The sequence below is a fragment of the Pangasianodon hypophthalmus genome, chromosome 16 (assembly GCF_027358585.1).
Source record: "Pangasianodon hypophthalmus isolate fPanHyp1 chromosome 16, fPanHyp1.pri, whole genome shotgun sequence".
In the NCBI taxonomy this organism is placed as follows: Eukaryota; Metazoa; Chordata; class Actinopteri; order Siluriformes; family Pangasiidae; genus Pangasianodon; species Pangasianodon hypophthalmus.
The window spans coordinates 1,154,725-1,176,661 of NC_069725.1; the positions used below are offsets into that span (position 1 = coordinate 1,154,725).

General features: G+C 39.8%; 1 protein-coding gene across 3 annotated transcripts in view; it reads right to left on the minus strand.

Moving 5' to 3' along the window:
* The window catches only part of LOC113545574 (nuclear receptor coactivator 3), a 61,200-nt gene extending 39,474 nt beyond the window's left edge, over positions 1-21,726 (minus strand). Inside the window, exons 1-2 of one of the 3 annotated variants that reach the window (XM_034311865.2) lie at positions 21,572-21,691; positions 7,178-7,301 (exon numbers count right to left, since the gene is read on the minus strand). The gene's annotated coding sequence lies outside the window, so the exon portion shown is untranslated. Of the gene's footprint in view, positions 1-7,177; positions 7,302-21,571 lie in introns of all 3 variants that reach the window. The other 2 variants (XM_034311863.2, XM_034311864.2) reach the window with 2 other exon arrangements.
* Positions 21,727-21,937: the final 211 nt, after the last annotated feature.

Below are 21,937 nucleotides of genomic sequence, written 5' to 3' on the forward strand. Positions count from 1 at the left end.
AAAATTGTAATTGTCTTCCAGGAAGTGAGGAATGATAAAACACTGCACTGTAAAGAAAGCGTGTGTGTGTGTGTGTGTGTGTGTGTGTGTGTGTGTGTGTGTGTGTGTGTGTGTGTGTGTGTAAGTAAACGTCTGGAAAATACGGCATGTCTTTTGTCACAAATAATTTCAAACACAAAGCTGAGACGGAGAACAGAAGGAGTTTCTACTGAGATTTCTGTATTTACGATGAGAAAGAAGAGCGGAAGCGTGTTCGGAATATTCATCTGTCCGGCAAGGACGAAGTGGTGACACACACACACACACACACACACACACACACACACACACACACACACACAGCCGAAGTATTCAAATCACATTCACAGTCCTGATGGAGCAGACACGCTCTCAAACCCACATGAGCATTCACAATGCGCGCTCGCTCTCTCTCTCTCACACACACACACACACACACTCTCTCTCTCTCTCTCTCTCTCTCTCACACACACACACACACACACACACACACACACACACACACACACACACACACACACACACTCTCTCACACACAATCCTGGTGGAGCATCCAAATCACATTTACGCCTTGCCCGTCATCCATCATTCCTGGACACAAAAGACACGACAGAAAACTGCATGGCAACACGCTCGCCCACTCCCTCTGTCTCTCCCTCTCTCTGTCTCTCCCTCTCTCTCTCTCCCTCTCTCTCTCTCTCCCTCTCTCCCTCTCTCTCTCCCTCTCTCTCTCCCTCTGTCCCTCTCTCTCCCTCTCTCTCCCTCTCTCTCCCTCTCTCTCCCTCTCCCTCTCTCTCCATCACACACACAATAAATGAAAATAAGGACAAACCAAAGTACTATTCATTTTATTTTTATTATTTCGCTGCTGTTTAAAATCCAGATCCTGACGCAAAAGAGAGCATATATCATTCGCTCAACAAATTAAATTAAATTTAATTTAATTACACACAGGATTAAAATAGCGCTGATTATCTACACACTGTGCTTTGTTTCTTTCTTCTACTTAACTCTCTCTCTCTCTCTCTTTCTCTCTCTCTCTTTTCCGTTCGGTGGGGGTTTAATGCCCCGTCTCTTCAGGGTGAGCTAATTGGGTTGGATGAGAAAAATGTTTGGCTGGAGAAAGCGATGTGAAATCCATATATTATCACCGCCATATGGTGTGTACTGTACGCCACACGACCAGCCCCACACACACACACACACACACACACACACACACACACACACACACACACACACACACACGGCAGAGAGAAAGTGCTAGAACTTTCTCAGTGTTCTTACAGTCGCAACCTCGGCCACAAATCCCCCTTCTTTTTTTTTCTTTTTTTTTGAAGTCGGCTCTTCTTTCTCCTCCACCTGCTCGAGCTCTCAGGTGCACCTCATCGCGTTCTTTATTTTTGCACAATTTTTAATTTTTTTAACAAATCTGTACCTAAAAAAATAGCAAAACTAACATTTGTCTTAAAGAGGAAAGATCACCAAAGCGGGGAGAAAAAAATGTAATATCACCTTCATTTAAAAAAATTTATTTATTTTTTTTTTACAGTAACATCTACATTTTATTTCCATTTACTTATCATACCAATAAAACTAACTAACAGCAGCTTACCAAAAATTATAAACGTAGAAAATTTTATGCTGAATATTTATGGCAAATGATAATATTTTTACAGATTATCACTGTAAATTTTTTTGATGTTAAATACTTTTTTTGTAGCTGAAAAAAATCAAAGTTCACTGAGTGTTTTGCTAGCAGTTTGTTAGCGAACCTAAAGCTCGTGATACACATCGTATATCGCATCGTATATCGCAAATGTCTTAAATCGTGATACGTGATACGATCATTTCGGCGTATCGCCTCACACCACCAAGCGACACAAACGACAGAGCGGCAGGTGATCGCTCACTTTCTACGAAAGTGTGACACACAGAGCTGCGATTTCAGCAGAGTTTCAACTTTCTGCAAATTAGTCACGATGCTGTGAAGCGACAAATCCAAACGATCGTCTCGAATGATTCCTCGGACCGATCCTACTTCGTGTGTCGTACGACGTTTCTTCAGCTTATAACTTCAGTTCCTGTTTATTGTTTGACGCAAAAATGGAAGAACTGCGGTTTCATCTTCTCCTGTTATATACGATCTCATTAAATATGTATAGAGACGTTACGGAAAAAATAAAGAATGGAAGGAAGTAGCAAATATCGTTGGTCTCTCTGGTGAGTGTATGTAGCTAGTATAGTACGTTTTGCTAATCTAATCTGAGAACGAAGCTCGTACGAATCCGAGCATGTAACGCGTGACTTTACGATTTTCACACTGATGAGTGCATGATATATGTCTTTATGTTTAACTCGCAAGGTTTAGTTCCTTTTTTTTTTTTAAATAGCTACTGCTGTTTCTCATCAGAATTTTAAAAAAATGTTAGACAAGCCACGCCCACAAGCAGCACCAACTACCATCGAGACAAGCGATTTATCACTTGTTAGTTTGGGTGAACGTAGTGAAATCTCTCATCCTTCAGGCAACAAACATTTTAATCGGATTAAATTATGATTAGCATTATCTGTAAACTGTTACATTTTTCTTCTTCCATTTTTTTCCTCTTCGCCCAAACAAGTTCCCTAATAAATATATTGAACTCACGTTAGCTACACACGCGTCTAACGTTAGCTACACGCGCGTCTAACGTTAGCTACACGCGCGTCTAACGTTAGCTACACGCGCGTCTAACATTAGCCAAGTCAATCCGTTTATTTTATAATGAACTCAAAACATTCTCCGTTCATCATGACAAAGTGAGGACGTCGCGTCAGCGCACTAAAGGGTGACATGGTGGAAGGGGGCGGAGCTTCCAGGGTGGTCAGCTCATATGAGAGAGTACAAACCACCCCGGCACACTAGTGTTCCTGATTGCTATATTGATTAATCTGCTGTTTTTATTAAAGAGGAATAAAGATGTCTGGCGTATTTCTGAGAGATAAATCGTAACAGCGTATTGCGACGTTACGATTCGGAGCTCCTACAGTAAAAATGCGTGAAGGTTGGCAGGTGTGTGTTATGTGTCGCGATGTGTGTGTCGCTGATAAAGACGAGGAACGCTTTAACTTTAACAATAAGTGGAATACGAGACGACGGCCTGGCAAATTTTCTGTGCCTGGGAATGAAAGGATCAGAGCGATGGAAAAGTGTGTGTGTGTGTGTGTGTGTGTGTGTGTGTGTGTGTGTGTGTGTGTGTGTAAAGGAAGAGAACGCTGCCCTCCTCGTTAACTCGGCTGGATCCTGTTACACCGGCAGACTCGGAGCCTCGACGCCCCCCCCACTGCGTTTGATCGCTAATGAAGGAAAACATGAGAGGGTGGAAATGGCCCTCTCCTCCGTCTTTATGTGTTCGCTTCACCGCTCGCTGCTTTCCTCCTCCTTTTCATAGAGGAGGACGAGTAATTATGTTTTAAAAAAACAGCTCTCCACTCCTCTCTCCTGTCTGTCTGTCTGTCTGTCTCTCTTTCCCTCCCTCTGCTGTCTCATCCCTTCCCCCAATACATCTCTTTCTCTCTATCTTTTCTAGCACTTTCCATCTCGCCTTGTCTCTTTTCCTCCATGCGGAGCTGCACACATCCCTGCCTCTGAAAAAGAGACAGAGAAAGAAGCCAGAAAGAGAGGGAGAGAGAGAGAGAGGGAGGGAGCGGGAGGGAGAGAGAGAGAGAGAGGGAGATAGAGAGAGAGGGAGAGAGAGGGAGCAAGGGAGAGAGAGGGAGCAAGAGAGAGAGAGAGAGAGAGAAGGAGATAGAGAGAGAGGGAGATAGAGAGAGAGAGAGAGAGGGAGAGAGGGAGAGAGGGAGAGAGAGAGAGGGAGCATGATGATGGGGTTCTTGTTCGGCTCCTCCTTTCCTTCTTGGGGTCAAAAGTTTACCGTGGTTTTAATTTCACCTTTCCTCAGCCAATCAGAGCGCGGCAGCGGCTGTTGGCGAACTTTAGCACACTCGCGAATTAGATGACAGCGATCCGTTTCGTCTGGGTTTTTTTTCCTCCTCTTCTTCTCTTCTAAGCTCTCCTCCTCCTCCTTTCTTTTTCCTTTTTAAAAAAAAAAAAAAAAAAAAAAAAAAAAAAAACCCGGCTGCACATTTTCACCCCCCCCGCCTTCTCTTTCTTTATTCCTAAATAAATATTTTTATTCGAATCTGCATTTGTTTCTTTAGATGTAGGTAAATGAGACAAAAGACAGGAACAGAGGAAAGGGTGAGCTGAAGGAGGAGGGGGGGAAAAAGGGGGGGAAAAAGGGGGAAAAAATAGATCCACGAAAGAAACAATCCCCCCGAGGGAAGCGCAGCACGCTCTCAATCTGCATCTCGTTCTCGTTATTTATGAAAAATGCGCGCCGAACACAATCCCGGCCATTAATCAATACATTTCCCCTCTACAGCCTCCTGCGTGCATGTATAAACAGCTCTGAATTAGGGGCGGGGCTAATTAATCATCAATTACACAGAAATCAGCAGCGCCGCCACGCAGACGCAGAGACACCGTGATGAATGTGATGTCACCGCGCTGAACGCCGCGTCCCGCTTCTTCACCCAAAAGCTACATGAGCAATTTTTTTTTTTCACAAATTTCATTACGTTTGCTTCGTTTTGACGCAATAAACACTCCACGTCTACGAAAGTAAACCTTGATGCACCAAAAATATATATATATATATCGTTCCGCTCTTAAACAACTGAATCCTGATTCATTTTTTTCTGGTGTGAACACAATTTTTTTCTTTTACGATGAAACCACGTCAAATCCACGTCCGTCATATTATTTTTATTCGCAGGTGCATAGTTTCATTTCTAAAATCTGATTGGCTGAGCCGTGTTCGACTGTATATAAATTCATATATTATATAATACTTGATATACAAATCAAAATAATTTAAATCTATATTAAATGTTACAGGTTTTAAACGAATGTTACACTAGCTTTTGTCCGTGATGTTGCTTAGCAACCAAAGCTTACTTGTAACACATTATATTGCATTGATTGTGAATATTATTAAATTATTCACAGTAGCTCATGCTCTCAAGTAGCTTTAAACTGGTGTGACTTTAAACGTAACGCACTTCAAGATATTTTGACGCATCTTGTTGCTGTAGCTAAAAACGTAACTCTACCTCGTACTGAATCGCACCGCCTGCTGAGATATGATCTGCTTAACGCTAGTCCGATTTTTCCTACGCAGATTTATTAGCATATGTAACAGACAATATTTTCAGAATTGGATACACACGTAAAGTCCAGCGCAAACTTAATATTACACGCAAAACACGTCGCCTGATGATTATTAAACATGTCAAGAGAAAATAAACATGCTAGCTGGATTCAAATAAAATAAAACATTTTTCACGTACGATGTGATGATTTAACGCCACGGCTCGTAGCTGTAATATTCGTAAGACGACTTTCTGACTTTGTGTTGAAGAACAAACATGATGAGGTTAACAACAACATATACATTCATTTTGTTTACACACTTAATTAGCTAGCGAGTTCCACATTATTAAATTGTTAGCTACCACTAGCTATCAAATTTATAATAAGCACTACTGCTAGCTAATAAATTTATTATTTTTCCACCCGTAAATACAGCCGAATGCTTGTATCACTACGGAAAAAGTTTATTTTTCTATATTTGTCTTCTCGACTACGAACTTTTTGACGTGTGGAGGCCAGCGCAGGATTACAGCTTTATATAACTATCTTTCAAACACACAAAAAAAAACGTTTTTGCAGTCTGGCTGACATTCAAAGTAAACAAAAATTTAGACGTCCTCTCCTCCATTTGTTTTACCTTAAACACCGTAATTACATTTTATGAGATGTTTTGTCAATACAGATGGGTTTGGGAAAATAGTGCGTAGTGCAGAAATTCGCTGTTGAGCTTAAACTAACGGCAAATACTGTCACGCTGTGAACTGATAGTTAATTATAATTATTATGTTCTGGTTTTTTTTCCTCCTTTAAAAATACAAAACAGACGGCATCAAATTTCCTGAGCAGCGGACAAACACACACACGTGTGAACGATGCAGCGGTGCAAATGTGAACCAAACAAATCAAATTTTAAAAAATGTATAAAATCCAACCAGAGAACAAAATGGAGATTTTAGTAAACTGAGCAGGCGGTTTAACAGCCTGAGCGTTTAATAAGTGACCGGTGACGAGCTCAACGCTCACAGTGACGCCTCAACATGCAAATTTCCACAGCTGTGGAAAACTGTGTGTTCTGAAGCCTCGATGCTGACTTACCCTCAAACGCCAGATATTTTGCATGAACGGAAGCTGCTGCTGAAGAAAGTACCAAAGTCTGATCCAAGCCTGGATGCTTGTAGACGATTCGTTAAGAGTTGTGCGTATAATTAACAGTTCTCAGCTGCATGGCTCTAAGTATTTTGCTCAGAGGGAACTGAAGAACCCTTAACAGTTCTGAATTTAAGAGCGTACAGCTGAGCAGATCACGGTAAAGAACCTCGATCAAGGACACGAGAACTTCAGTGATGCTAGGACTTAAACTCACAACCTTCTGGTCGCTATCTAGCAACTTCAACCTCCGAGTTCCACTGTTAAGTAAAGTAAAGGTTCCATCTAAAGCATTTAAAGGTACTTCGGTTGGTTCCTCTAAGGGAACTCTTACCCCGGGCTCACACAAGTGATTTTCCACCATCTTTAAGTTTTTAAATCATTTTAAAAAATTCTACTCATTTTGTACCTTTTATTTAAATCTTTCACGTTAAAAAAAATATTAAACTCACTTTTTAATTTTTGCAAAAAACCCTTAAAGTTGCCAAAAGATTCAAGTATCCTCAATCTTAATTTTTAAAGATTAATATTTAAATTTTTGAGGACATTTAAAAAAATAAAAGTGATACCTTGATTTTAAGGTTTATTTTTAAAAGTAAAGACTGTTTTGCTGGGAGTTTGTTAGCAAGCCTATAAATCATGATACGCATCGTGTAGCGTAGAAACGTCTTTAAATATTGTCACGTAGAATTTTTAGTCAAAACTAATTTCCCAAAATCACAAAAAAAAAAAAAAAAAAAAAAAAAAAAAAAAAAACACCCCACCTAGAAAAATATATTTTTTTGTTTCAGGTCAAATACCCATAAGACATCACACCTCTCGCAGGAGTTCAGCTTTGAGCTTTGGGCTCAGTTTGCATTTCAGCAGTTCAGGTTCAGCTCAGGTGATCTCGGACCGGCCGTATCGTTTCCGCCCCTCAGTACCGTCGCGATGTTCTCACCTACGCAAGAGAGAAATTTAGCAGCATATCTGAAAGCAGCTGAAGTGTTTTCTTCTCCGAGCCTCTCTAGCTATCGTGAGGGATTGGAGAGAAAGTCCAGCAGTCGAGATGGACTCACCATCAGAAGCTTCACTTCAAAGCCTCCACAGATGGAAAGGCCAGAACACACCGGCGTCCCGCGTGTGAATTATTAATGTGCTTACGCTGTTCTGTAGCAGATATCAGTCCAGCTTTTCGACTTCACTGAGAGCGAAGGAATAAGGCTGAAGAGGAATAGCGCGTAGTGTTTTAATATCGTCCGTTTACAAATCGCTTCTCTAACAACCTTCATAAAAACCAGCGTAAAACGTTTCCAGCTTTGACTAGCGCTGGAGAACAAACCACTTTCTCATCATCAGGAAATTATTAGTGAAGTGTTACATTTGACGATAAACTACGACTAATTTATCTTTTTGCCATTTTTCATTATTGGTGGACGAAATGTTTCTTTCTGCGTATTTTAACCGGTTAGCTATTTCCTTGTCTAATGTTAGCTAGATTTTTACATTTCACATGAACTGACTCAAAATTCTCAGACAGAAAGTGAGAACGAACCATCAGCGTAACTTTCAATAAAGATAAAGATTACGAACGAGACATGACGGGGAAGGGGGCGGGGCTTCCAGGGGGTCGGCTAATATGGGAGAGTTCAAAACACTTACGCAACTGTCAATCAATCATATGGATCATCTGCTGGGAAAATTAAATAATAATAATAAAAAAAAAAACGACTGCTCGTTAGGTGTATTTTTTTAAGAGATCTCGTACGAGCGTGCGCCGGCGTTAAAACTCGAAGCTCCGAAGGTTAGCATGTCTGAAGGACGGCGACGCTAAGCCTAGCCAAGTGTGTGGTCTTGGAGTGAGACTGTTTTCGTACATCGTTAGAAGTGCGGCTTCACAAACCTTTGCGTCAACAGCTCTGATATCACCGGGGTTTAGTGTTGCATACTTGAACAACACCATGCAAGATCAGGCATGACGGCGTGCCACCCACCGCTACGCTTCAGACGAGTGCCTCAGAGGAAAACCAACGCTCCGGAGGATCCCTCGTTCATTCCGTCCAGTTCTCTCCCTCTCTCTCTCCCTCTCTTTTTATTCATGTATCTGCATGTTGAGTTAAAGGAGAGTGCATTCTCCACAGCCCATTTCTCCCAGCTCTAATGAGGCCTGACCGTTCTGACGCACTGTAGACGTAACAAGAAGTGCGAGCCTCCATTTTGGAAAAAAGCCGCCGCCGCCTTCGCAAAGCCACCCACTGCGCAACACGCTACGTGGACATTTTAAGTGATTTTCCACCTCATCTCAGACTGTTGTGTAATTTTCCCCTGTAAAGAACATGTCATGCTACGAGCTAAATAGTTAACCCTGATTATTAATACGTTACGACACCACAGTGCTGCTGAATTCTGGATTCTGATTGGTCAGAATCTGATTGGAGCTTGTTCTAACATGTTATCAGTTCTATAGTCACAGCTACCCTCACAGACAGGACGCGCACGGACGGCAGACGCGCCACATAAACGGATTTAAGTCATTGATATGGTGAAGTTTTCTGTAACATTTACGGAAGGAGTCTCCAGTGTCAGCACTTTGTAACAATCAGAGGTAAAGCTGTAACAAAGTTTAAAGGACAGAGGAGTTTACGCTTCTTTGTGGTTTCTCGGTAACATGACAAGCTGCGTTTGTTTCCATCTTATTAACTTCAAGTGAGAGAATAAAGAGAGACTGGTGAGATTATAGCTGCTATAAAGTAAGTGACAACAGGAACTAACCTGCTTCGCCAACATTAAATGTAGCTATAAACGAATAAAAATGATGATGTGTCAATCTTTAGTTAATAATTGGTTAATTGCTGTGGTGTAAGAGGAATAAAGCACTTGGGGACGTGCTGTTATAGGAAAATAATCAGCTTCATCACACCACTCCGTTGTGTTTTATTCCTTATTTAGTGCAAAGTTTTTTTGAAGCAGAATAAAAAGATAAATCAAAGCTTCAGTTAATCATCGTGAGCACAGGGTTAAATAAGCTTACGCTCTGCTGGTTAATCAAAATATTAAAGATATTTATTGTAAAAATGTCAAGCATCATGAAGTATTCTGCAGTATACATTCTCCTGTTTAACATCTCTGTGCACTTAGTACTCTTAAAAAATAAACAAACAAATAAACAAATAAAGTTACATACAACTTTAATGAAAAGTTAAAAAGTTTGTGGTGTTGAAATTCATCAGGGTTATGATGGTTTCATTGTGTAAAAAAAAACAAAAACATTTAATTACTTCATACTATCATATTTTAGCTTTCAAACAGTTACGAATAAAAGAAAATCTCAATATAACTCATTATCCAAACTTTATACGCATTTCACTTCAGGATACTTCACGAAATATTAAAAGCATCAAGATATTTATTTCTGCTGAGATTTTGCTAATAATCTGCTATTTACCAAGAAATAAAGTACTTATAGATCTAGAAAGTACGCTTTTGAGATTGTGTGTGTCGCTGATTGATGATAGCATCACGTGTGTCTCTCAGGAAGGACCAGAAGGGGGCGTGGCCAGGCATACGTAACGCGTGTCATGTAGACGTTACATCATTACGGCGTGAGTAGCTGTAATCACTCGCTTTAGCATTACGTCAGTTTTTTTTTTTTTTTTTTTTTTTTTTTTATTATCCGCTAACAAGGTCAGGAATGTTTACAAAACTAAAGTCGAGGCTGGAAACAAACATAACGAGTTATTAGCTGTAGCTAATCTCATTATAAAATTTACATAATTTTATTTACATTTTATAACGGTTGCGGAGATATTTATTAATTTCTTGTTTATTTAAGTCGCCCTGATAAACAACACACTCTTTCATTTTCTTAATTTCATGTTTTGAGAGCGAAGACGTTCAGGGCTTTATCTGTTCGGTAAACACGGACAGGAGAAGCTAAGCTGCGTCAGAGAAAGACGTTGCGTTGCTCTGCTCCGGTTATTAAGGTTCATACTGAACTACAAAACAGGCGAAAAGGAAGAACTCATTACGAAACACAACACGATTCGTTTTTGTCCATCTTGAAGTCGCAGACATGATTTTTTTTTCCCGACACACGTGTTTAAATCGTCCAACGTGATAGCGATCGCATGTTCAGATTTTATCGTCAGTCGTCTTGGTGTTTCCCAGAAACTCAAGACCTTACACACCTTACTTACAGAAATATATCACATCATGACATCACACGGCGTTAAGTATTCTTAGCGTATTTTTAATATTTTTTATTTTATTTTTATTAGTCATTTTCAATGATGAGTGAAAAATCTTTTATGTCTGGAGCAGTAAGTCGTCAAACTAGATTTAAAAAAAAAAAAAAAAGAAAAGAAAATCTTATGTTGGTTAAAGAAATTAAAATTTCAGCAGATACAATTGTTTTTTGTTTTTTTTTTCAATCACATTATGGAATTGAAAACGGATATTTGCGTCCTAAAGACGTTCTCTACACCATGGCATGTCATGGCATTTAAATGCTCACTAAAGAAAGAAATTTGTACTAAAAAGTTATAAAAGCTACAGAATGGTAGCAGGAATGAGAGGAAACCTCTCTGCTGGAGCTTTTCCACCTTCTAAAACCTGCAGTAGTGGTGTGAAAAGTTTCATTGACACACACACACACACACACACACACACACACACACACACACACACACACACACACGAGTGGTGTCGGGTGTTGGAGGAATCGGACCGCTCGTCTCAGCCGAGAGAAAAGTTCACGCAGAGTTGAAGCCACATCTGGGAACGTTTACTGCTAAAGTACTTAGAAACAGCAGAAATCCTTAAATGGGGCTCTTTTTTTTTTCAGGATGGAAAATGAAAACGAGGTGGCGTATCACTCTCTGCCATCCGACACTCGTGAAGCTCCAGGATCTCTGAGCACCGTAACTTCATCCACAACAACCTTCTACTGAATTTCAGTTCCTCCATTCAGAATTATTAACACGCGCACAAAACTGCAATCAGGAAGATAAAGACACGTCGCTGCGTAAGACAAAACCAATAACGTACCTTCAGACAAGCAATCATCCCACCACAGCACTGCTGAATTCTGGATTCTGATTGGTCAGAAGGTGTTGATGAATTTTCTATAACAGCATCTCAGACAGTAGCGCAGGTTTATATTAATGCGCTCGTTCTAATACGCTATCGTTTCTATAGCAACAGCTCATTCACAGGGACTCGTACGCTGGACACTCCGCTGATAATGAATGGATAAAAAAAAAATTGTTGCTACGGTGAAGTTTTCTGTAAGGAGAAATGTGTTTATGTAACATGTAAGGAAGGAGTCTCCAGTGTCAGCGCTTTGTAACAGTCAGAGGTAAAGCTGTAACTGTAAGTTTTCTGACGTCTTCAGGACAGAGGAGTTTACGCTTCTTTGCGGTTTCTCACTAACATGCGGAACAAGCTGCGTTTATTTTTATTGTCTTATTAACTTGAAGAGAGAGAATAAAGAGAGGCTGGTGAGGGAACAAGTGTTTATAGCTGCTATAACGTAAGTGAGAACAGGAACTAACTTGTTTCACTGACATTAAATGTAACTATAAATGGATAAAAAGTATGACGTGTCAATCTTTAATAAATAAAAACTTGGCAGATTGCAGCGGTGGAAGAGGAATAAACGTGTATCATGCTGTTGTAGTTAAAATACAGAGCGGTGTGACGAAGGAGAGATTGCACGTCCCCGAGTGTTTTATTCCTCTTACACCACAGCAATTTATCAACAGTTCCAATTTTTAAAAATCTGTTAAACAATACCTTGTACTTTGTTCTCTCGAAGTTAATAACACAAAAAATAAAAACGCAGCTTGTCATGTTACCGAAAAAACACAAAGAAGCGTAAACTCCTCTGTCCTGAAAGCTCTGACACTGGAGACTCCTTCCATAAATGTCACATAAACACATTTCTCCTTACAGAAAACTTCACCAGAGCAGTGATTACGTTCTTCTGCCTCAGAAAAGATAAAGTATTAAAACGTGCGAGTTGTAACTAATCAGAAAGCAGAATTTCACAGCGCTGTGGTATAAAAGGTATTTTAGTGGTTTAAAAATAAAAAACTAAAGAAAACTCATCTTTTCAGACACAAAGCTACAATCCCTCCATCCTGCTAAATATTTCATCATCTGGCAGAAGAAGCGAGTGCCTCGAAGTCTGAGGTTCCTTTTGTTTATTTCTTTATGGCAGACAGAGAGAGAGACAGAGAGAGAGAGAGAGAGAGAGAGAGACAGAGAGAGAGAGAGAGAGAGGGAGAGAGACAGAGAGAGAGAGAGAGAGAGAGAGAGAGAGACAGACAGACAGAGAGAGAAAGAGAGAGACAGACAGACAGACAGAGAGAGAGACAGAGAGAGAGAAAGAGAGAGAGAGACAGACAGAGAGAAAGAGAGAGACAGACAGACAGAGAGAGAGACAGACAGAGAGACAGACAGAGAGAAAGAGAGAGAGAGAGACAGACAGAGAGAGACAGTTCCGTGTTTCCATTTACAACCTTCAGATCCGCTCTGGATACAGACTCACTTCACTGCCTTGGACCCGACATTGTTTCTTTCTTTCTTTCTTTCTTTCTCTTTCTTTCTCCACCTGTCACTGGTGATCTCTCGCTTCTTCTATCCGCCTCTCTGTCTGTCTCCCTGTCTACCATCCAGGCTGTGTGTGTGTGTGTGTGTGTGTGAGAGAGGAGTGTGCCGCAGGTTCGGAGCATTTCTGGAACGAACGACCTTGAGCCAGCATGCGGGAGCGCGTTGCCATGGCGACGGCGCTTCACACATCCAGGAACAGCTGGATGCGAAGCACTGCGAGAAATTTTAGCGGGAGTCGCTATGGTGGTGGAAATAAAAAAATAAATAAATAGAAAAGAAGAAGATGATGATGATGATGATGAAGAAGAAGAAGAAGAAAAGGCACACTTTCCAGCTCTTTCTCTGCCTCGTTATCTCACATTTATCCTCCATAAAAACATTTAGCAGCAAGAATATTTAAAAAGGGTTTAAATCTTTTCATCGGTTGCATGAAGCCTTTTTTACATTTTTTTTAATGATGCAAATATTAACAGGCTTAATAAACACATGAAATAATTTAGACGAGACGGAATGAATGATGATGTGAGTCGTGATAAAAGCAGAAAATAGCGCATTTATACGTGAATTAATGCCCAGGATTAAATCCGTTCTGTATTTAACAAAACTCAGGCCTGATGTTCGGGTGCATTTGATGCAAGTTTGAATATAAAATGAGTCATATTTTTGTACAATGTCATAATAGTTATAGTTTACGGCTAAAAGCGGTTACGTAACCTCTTCAGAAAGAACGTTTCGGGATAAACGGAGCCTTTACAAGCTCACAAGATGATATCACCAAAATAATTCACCAGATAAGGCGTTCTTTAGGAAAACAAACCACCTGATGGTCTCTGTACCACCTGAAAACATCCGTACCTCTGTGGGGAAACACAGTCCAAACAGGTGGCACTGAAACTCTGCTAAAGCTTTCTTCATAATCATGTGCGTGTACCCATCAGTCTGAAATGAAATGACCGAGCACATTCACGTCGCAGCTGATTTACATTTAGCCACGCCCACGAAAAGCTCACTGAGAGCTGAACACAGCAAAATGGCGACTAAACGGTGAAAGAGCGCCTTCTAAACGCAGTGTGTGCTAAATCTTCCAGTAATGCAGCTCGGCCACTGCAGAACGTCACGCACCATAGACACACACCAACTCCTCCTCCTTGTATAGGGTGCCATTACTTTTATCCTGATCGGTGAATTCCTTGGACCAATCCTATAGCCAGGTTGTTTGTTTTGGTCCAGAAATCACAAATCTTTCTTAAAAATTCCTGAAAAATGGAAGAAGAACGATGGTGTTGAGTTATCTATCGATTATCTTGGGTTTAGCTACAACAAATTAAAAAAAAAAACAAAAAGTAAGATGTTTATGAATTTATATCAATTTACACATTTAGCTACTACTAGGCCATATTGGAACTTAACGCCAGCCAGGCCACGCCCACAAGTGACAAACTCCAAGTTTTAAAATACACACCTTCGGTCTTCGTGGAACACGTTCCACACCTATTGCGAGGGGTATTGGTTATCAAACGTCTTGGAGACGGATTTATTTACACTTATACAGTATAATAAAGCTAAAATCAATCTCACGCTACTCATGATATAGTTTTGAGCGATCAGATTCAAATCGATTTAATCCTAGCACTCAAGACGGATGAAACAATCGAGCGTGAACCAAAGCAACTTGCTAGTTAGCCAGATTAACCACCTAGCTTAGCTAAAATGGGTTAACGCTCTTCCTTATGGACTCAACAGCAACAAAAATTAAAGCACAGGGTAAAAACTTCCCTTAATCTAAAACCAGGACTGTTTCAGCAAGGCGTGATGATGTAAGAAAGGCTAAAACGATGTATTCGTAGGTAGGAAAGATATCAAGTCATGTCCGAATCTTCAGAAATGTGCATGCAAAAGTACCTTAATATGGCCGATTTTTGAAAATCCATAATCCCATAATTCAGTGTGACAGAAGTCTGGAATTATATTTGTACTTCTGATGAGTAAAAGTTGGTGTAGTGATGGAATATTTGTTTTATACGACTTCTAGGGTTAGCACTTTTAATATGCTAATATCTTATATATATTAGATATACTGTGTATATCTTCTACATCTTATACTCTATCTTTAACATATTAAATAGAGAAGATCCTAAACTGTTCCCTCACTGCTCAAAGTGCTGCTTTCTAAGATGCAGACTTACAAAACAGCACAGGCATCAAGCTTCAGGATGTAAGTGCACTTGAACTTTTTTTAGTGCCATTTAGTCTACTTTCGAGAGATCACATCAGCACACAAGGTAGCACAGGTGGAATCCGGTGACATCAGGCCATCTGGTGAGAACGCAAACGAAAAGTTTCGATATGACTCGACCTGCGCTTGAAATACACACCGGCCTCGTCATGGCCTGCCCTATTTCTCATCATGAAAGTGAAAAGGCCACGCACAGAAAAACCTTAGGGTCATAGCATCATTCTTAGGATCCTGTTTGAGATCTTTTTAACACAACTTCTCAAAAAGACAGACAAGCACCCTCGACTGAGGAGTCTAAGAAAAGCAGCTCCTTTACTTAAATGCCAAAAAAAAGAGGAGGACAAAGAAAAAGTGCACAGAAAGATGAAGTTAGCATTAATACATGCTGCCAGATTGAAGTGGAAAGGAAAAAACAGAGAGGAAGCAAAAACAGAAAAGACAAGGAGAACAGAAAGGTTTTGGAAAGGACGCCAAATCCCAAGCGCAAGGAAGCTCGAAGAGAAAATGAAGAAATGAAATGTGAAATAAAGTTAAAAAGGTAAATAGAGTATTCGTGCTTCATTTGTGGGATCTCTGTAACGGTGCAGTTTCTCAGAACCCCGCCCCCTTACCACCTCCTGAGCCTGACCCATTCACCACCTCGCCTCCATCCATCACTGTCCGCCGCCTCCTCGTTCATCCATCAGACCGCACGTGGCTCGGCAGCGTGGCCGTGTCTCGGCTCAGGATTTAATGACCCTCCTCACAGCTACGGTGAACAACAGGAGCACGGACGCTGCTAATTGGACGGATCAAGAGCGACGGCTGTGTTTACGACGCCCTCGCTAACGTGACACACGGACGTTCTTCAAGACCTTCACACTTCACTCTTATGATAACAAATAAAGGAGGTCAGCAGGGAAACGGATCCTCTTGAGAACCTGCATGACCTCCTCAAAGAGAACGTGGATCAGGCTGGAAGTTTGGATTGGAGAAAGCAGACCTCTGGGAATTCGTGCTATTGGTTAATATTGTTAAACACTGTTGCTAGGCAACTAGCAAAAACATACAGCAAACGTTATTAGATCAAGATTAAGACTCGATTTAGCTGAAGAGACGTTGAAGGTTGTAACTTGGAAATTACATGATGTTTCACCGTCTCAAAAAGTTAATTAAAGATGTAACCTACTTAACGTAGCCCTTTATGTGGCTTGACCTAAAGCAAGTACTTTATTTGAACCTTTATATTTTTAATTTTGAAGTAAAGGAATTTTTATTTACCTGTTGATCATGTGAGCAGCCATGCTGTTATGACATCTTAGACTAAACTTGAGGTTGGGAACACGTTCCTGGCTGAAGAGAGCGTTTTTGTTCTCGTTTTCCTAGTCAGAAATTACTAAGAGTTGGAGTTACTAGTCTCAGTTGAACCCAGTATTAGGATTTAGCTAAAATTAAATTAGCTGGAAATGAACTAAAACCATTGGGAATAAGCACCATTTTCAAACAGATGTGTTGGTAAATTACTACAAAAAGTCTCCGTGTGATCAAAATTACAGCATCACTTAACATCACCAGTGGATTTTCATACACACAAACATTAAAGACTGCATCTCAACTAGTCAACATCTTAAAATTTCCACTTCTGATGTGGTGAAATCTACAAGAATGGGTCGTTTGCTCTCTTGAAAAAAGGTGAAACCCTTAAAAATTCAACGTAGAACCTGACAACAGAGCCGTTCCAAGAAAGAACTCGAGAACAATGCCATATCCGAAGAACCCCTTGAGGAACCTTTTTGTTCATATCTGAGCACAGCAACTCTTGCTTCCTGGGATCACTGAACCCTTTACATTATTTTTCCATGTAATTGCTAGAACACAGGTTCTTTCCGGCTCTCATGTCCATATTTCATAGTAGACATGGACGATCGATAACCCTGAGAACGGTAAGAAGATCATGTGAGGAACATGGTGGAGGATGCTGTTCTCTGATGAAATCTCTCCAAGCCCAAGAGTCACATTACTCTCAGACTGGATGATCGAGAACTCAATGAGGTCTGTATAGACCCCAAAACATCATCTGACAAGAAACATAAAACACAAAGAGCAAGTCTGGCGCATCAAGTCTGCTTTGTATTCGTTTTACATTGAGCTCCTTTCACCAGCTTGGGGGAGAAACAGAGAGTCCACTGTGGCTCCAGAGCCGTCCTATAGTGCATTAATAAACACTCTGTGGTGTTTGTCGTGCCACGACACAAACCAACAAGCTGTTTAAAATAATTATCTCACGCTAAATAAGAGCACCATCACGTATTAGATAAGACTTTAATAAAATGGGAATGCAGAAAGTGGGTTATTACACTTCATTAATATCTGCCTAGAGCTTTGTACAGAACGGTTGACAAATAAAGATAAAATATGACAAGCGCTCCGTTGAGAAGCATTAGTCTCGGTCTGAACTCACAGCAGGAGCTACGCGGCGATGCTTTACGCCCTCTGAATTCTTACCACATGCTCGCGGTGGAGTCTAAACATATTTGCATAAAGAGAGCGATCAAAATCACGGTCAAGAGGCACAAAAGGTCGGGATGACGGGAATGAAAAACGGTCCAACGATCTCCACGACTCACCAACCAGATACACGACATCACCCAGCCTGCCATATGTCTCAGACTAACTAACACTGACCCAGAATCAGCAGGGTCACGTGATTGGTCAGTACGTGGTTCTGAACATCAGAAGAAGGGAATTTCATGACCTCGATTGAGCATCACTTCACTGAATTGGGTGAAATTAACAAAAACAGTCTGTGCTGGATCAAGTGCTATTCTATGTGCTGCTGAATAATGAGCGTGGAAGCCATTTTGTTAAATTAAACTAGCTATTAATGGGATAATTACAACAAGCACTGTTCATGCAGTAATATATTGGCGATATACTACACTGCTATTAAAATTATTTGCTTGCTGTTCCCTGTAAACTCATTTTCTATCCCTGATTACGTCAGGTTTAAAGGCGAGCGCTTGTATGGTCTAGCTGATATTGAAAAACCCCGCCTCAAACGTCTAGAAATGTCAACGACATGCAGGTGATTTTAATAATCTGAATGTGGAGCTCAGAAAATCCACTTAAGCAGCTGCGTAACCTGACTCTGAATACCAGGAACTTTCCTCATGTAAATATTGACGCTACGTTTTGGACTTAATCACGACTCTGAGTACAGCCTTGAATCAGGATATAGTAAAGTCTATGTCCAGAGGCTTCGAGTGCTAACTCACAGCTCGTCATACTTTGGGTTAGAGTTACATTAGTTAATATTTTATCCTAGTTAATTAGGTTTACATGCAACTGAAACCGAAATCTTTCCGTGCCCTGGCATGCTAGCTAATTAATTTAGTATTTATTGAATGAAATTTGTGCATGTACAAGTTTATACATGACTGGATAGAAACTTCTTGGATTTAATCATCAGAGACTAAACTTTTTTAATTCCAGTGACATCTATTCAGCATAAACATTTCCTTTTTAAAGCTAAAGTTAAATTAGAGGTCTGTCATTTTCAGTACAAATCTGCACATTTTATTGATTTCCCTAAACTTAGCTACCTAGCTTAGATTACCACATTTTAGAGTTTAATGTAGATTTCCACACATTTGTTTAGGGTTTCTGAGCATTATTTAGCTACAATAAAAACAAAAAAAAAGCTGACTGATGTGGAATTATCGATCATATTTTTGCTGCATGCTACAAATGTAAATTAACATAAGTGGAAATTTATTACAGCGTAAATCCGGCTGTGCCAGAGACGATTTAAATCCTGTGGGTTCCCAATTCCTGATTTCAATACGACCAATACAAGCACGCTCATAAGAGCTACACAGCAAGCATGCAATTACTAAATACGCTGAAATAAATTTAGCTTAAGTGTTAATTTTCACTTTTTTTAATAGGATTGCTTTTGTTTTTTTAGCCTAAATTTGTCTAAAACATATTTTTTATCACATTATTAAACTACTACAGTTTTTAACGTAAAAAAAAGACATACTATACAAGCTGTTCAACTTAACAACTTCAAAAACTTTTTTCACGCAAAATTACTGTAGCTACATTTTTCTAGCAAAAATACCTAACCCTAAGTTTGCACTCGCAAGTGACTAAAGCGACAGGTGATCATTCATTTTCAAAAAGATTTTCACACTGATTAATGTGTTATTTATTTAGTGCTTTAGAAAGTAGAAGGAGCTACCACTTCATATTGAAACTTTAAAAAAATAAATTAATAAAAACCTGGACAGGCCACACCCACAAGCAACAAACTCCAAGCGTCAAAAGAGATTCATTCCTTGCTAAAATGAATGCAGGGTTAAGACCTTACTATTCATGTGAGATTTTAATATTATTTTAATACTTTTGCAGTTATCAGGCATCATTTTTTATGTTGAATACAGTGAAGTTTGAGGATTATGGCTTAAAAGAAAATTATGCTGTAAACACACTCACTCAACCACTCGCACTTCACTGGTTATTCAGTAATTAGCTTATTTCCGGAAGCAGGATTGACCTTCAACGTTATCCGACACGTCTGACAAGTGCTCAAAGTCTCACGCATATAAAATGAATAAAACATTCCTGATGCAATATCCCGAGCAACAACAACGTTAGTGGTTATATCTTTTTTTTAAAAAGTTGTTTATTTGACGTAATACATCAACGCTTGTCCAAAAGGTTGTGGATGAAGATCAAAATAATTTTAAATTTAAATCAAAAATAATTTTACTCCACATTAATACAGATTAAAGCAGCTTGCATCCTGGTGCATGTAGGGACATTCTGCACACAGCACCTCATCATGCAATCAATCCAGCCCCGAAAAAATCAGCCAGTCTTTCCAAAAAATAAGAAAAATAAAAATAATTTGCATGCATGCATGCATGAGTGACCATGCCCAGCCTCGCCTCGCCTCCTCTCCAGCTCCTTACTTCCTGATTGCACACTTGCTGAACAATCTGTCTGACCTGCGAAGGTTTAATGTGTAACATCCGTGCTGTGTGCTGCTTCCTACCTGCACAGGTTTCATCCACAACCTTTGTGCATTAAATCCTGATGATGAAAGATGCACATGAATCTTACCTGCCTGCCTGTTTAACCCCAATTAGGCTTTATTATTATTATTATTATTATTATTATTATTAAAAATGCACTTGTGTAAACTGCATTGCTGCAATGTTAAAATGTTTAAATATCAGTCATTTCTACCTGCCCTGAGAATATTAAAATGAACATCTCTGTATAATCATGCATTAATGACTCACGCACATGTATCAGAGCAACACGTATGAAGGTGTATAAAGGCACATGAAGGCGTATAAAGATGTATAAGGGTGCATGAGGATGTATAAAGATGTATAAAGGTGTATAATGGTGTATAAAGGTGTAAAGATGTATAAAGATGTATAAAGATGTAAGTTGTATGAAGGTGTATAAAGGTGTATAAAGGTGTATAAAGGTGTATAAAGGTGTATGGATGTGCACGAGGCTGTATGAAGGTGTATGAAGGTGTATGGAGGTGCACAAGGATGTATGGAGGTGTATGAAGGTGTATAAAAGTGTATGGAGGTGTATGGAGGTGCATGGAGGTGTATAAAGGTGCATGAGGCTGTATGAAGGTGTATGAAGACGTATGGAGGTGTATGAAGACGTATGAAGGTGTATGAAGGTTTATAAAGGTGTATGGAGGTGTATGGAGGTTTATAAAGGTGTATGGAGGTTTATAAAGGTGTATGGAGGTTTATAAAGGTGTATGGAGGTTTATAAAGGTGTATGGAGGTTTATAAAGGTGTATGGAGGTGTATGGAGGTTTATAAAGGTGTATGGAGGTTTATAAAGGTGTATGGAGGTGTATGGAGGTTTATAAAGGTGTATGGAGGTTTATAAAGGTGTATGGAGGTTTATAAAGGTGTATGAAGGTTTATAAAGGTGTATGGAGGTGTATGGAAGTTTATAAAGGTGTATGGAGGTTTATAAAGGTGTATGGAGGTTTATAAAGGTGTATGGAGGTTTATAAAGGTGTATGAAGGTTTATAAAGGTGTATGGAGGTGAAAGCTGTATATGAAGGTGCATAAAGTGCACTGAAACCTGCAGCGTCTCAAAATTTAAACCAAACTTCGACTTTGGATCATTTTTGCATTTTAATAAGCGGTCATTTATCTAACCTGGAACTTTATTCAATTCATAAAACCAGAAAAAAAACACAATAAAAGACACGAAACTCGTTAAAAGAGTGAGGTTTGATGACTTAAATATCCCCAACAGCCAAACTGGCCAATCACATAACACTAACACTAACACTAACGCTAACAAAGACAAAATTATTCTCCGAGATAAAATGATAAAACCTAAAACTCACCAGTTTTCACCTCCTCCAAAAAACAGAAATATTTCTTCTTATCTTCTGCTCGTTTGTTGCTCTCTATTCCAGCTCCGTCTGTAGCTCCGCCATCTTCCGTTGCTGTTTGTTTAAATGAGAAACGCTGCCTCGACAGCAGTCAGCCAGCTTGGAAGCCGACGCCGGTGCATTATGGGTAATGTAGTGTACAGCTGCGCGTGGCGTTACGCTTCTTAACGCGAATCGCTTTCACAATAAACTACATGTACATGTGCGCACTGCGGCATGGAGAGATAAAGTCCTGTGTAGACTGCTGAGAGAGAGAGAGAGAGAGAGAGAGAGAGGAGCCGCTGGATTTATTTATAGTCCAGTTCACCTGATAGACAA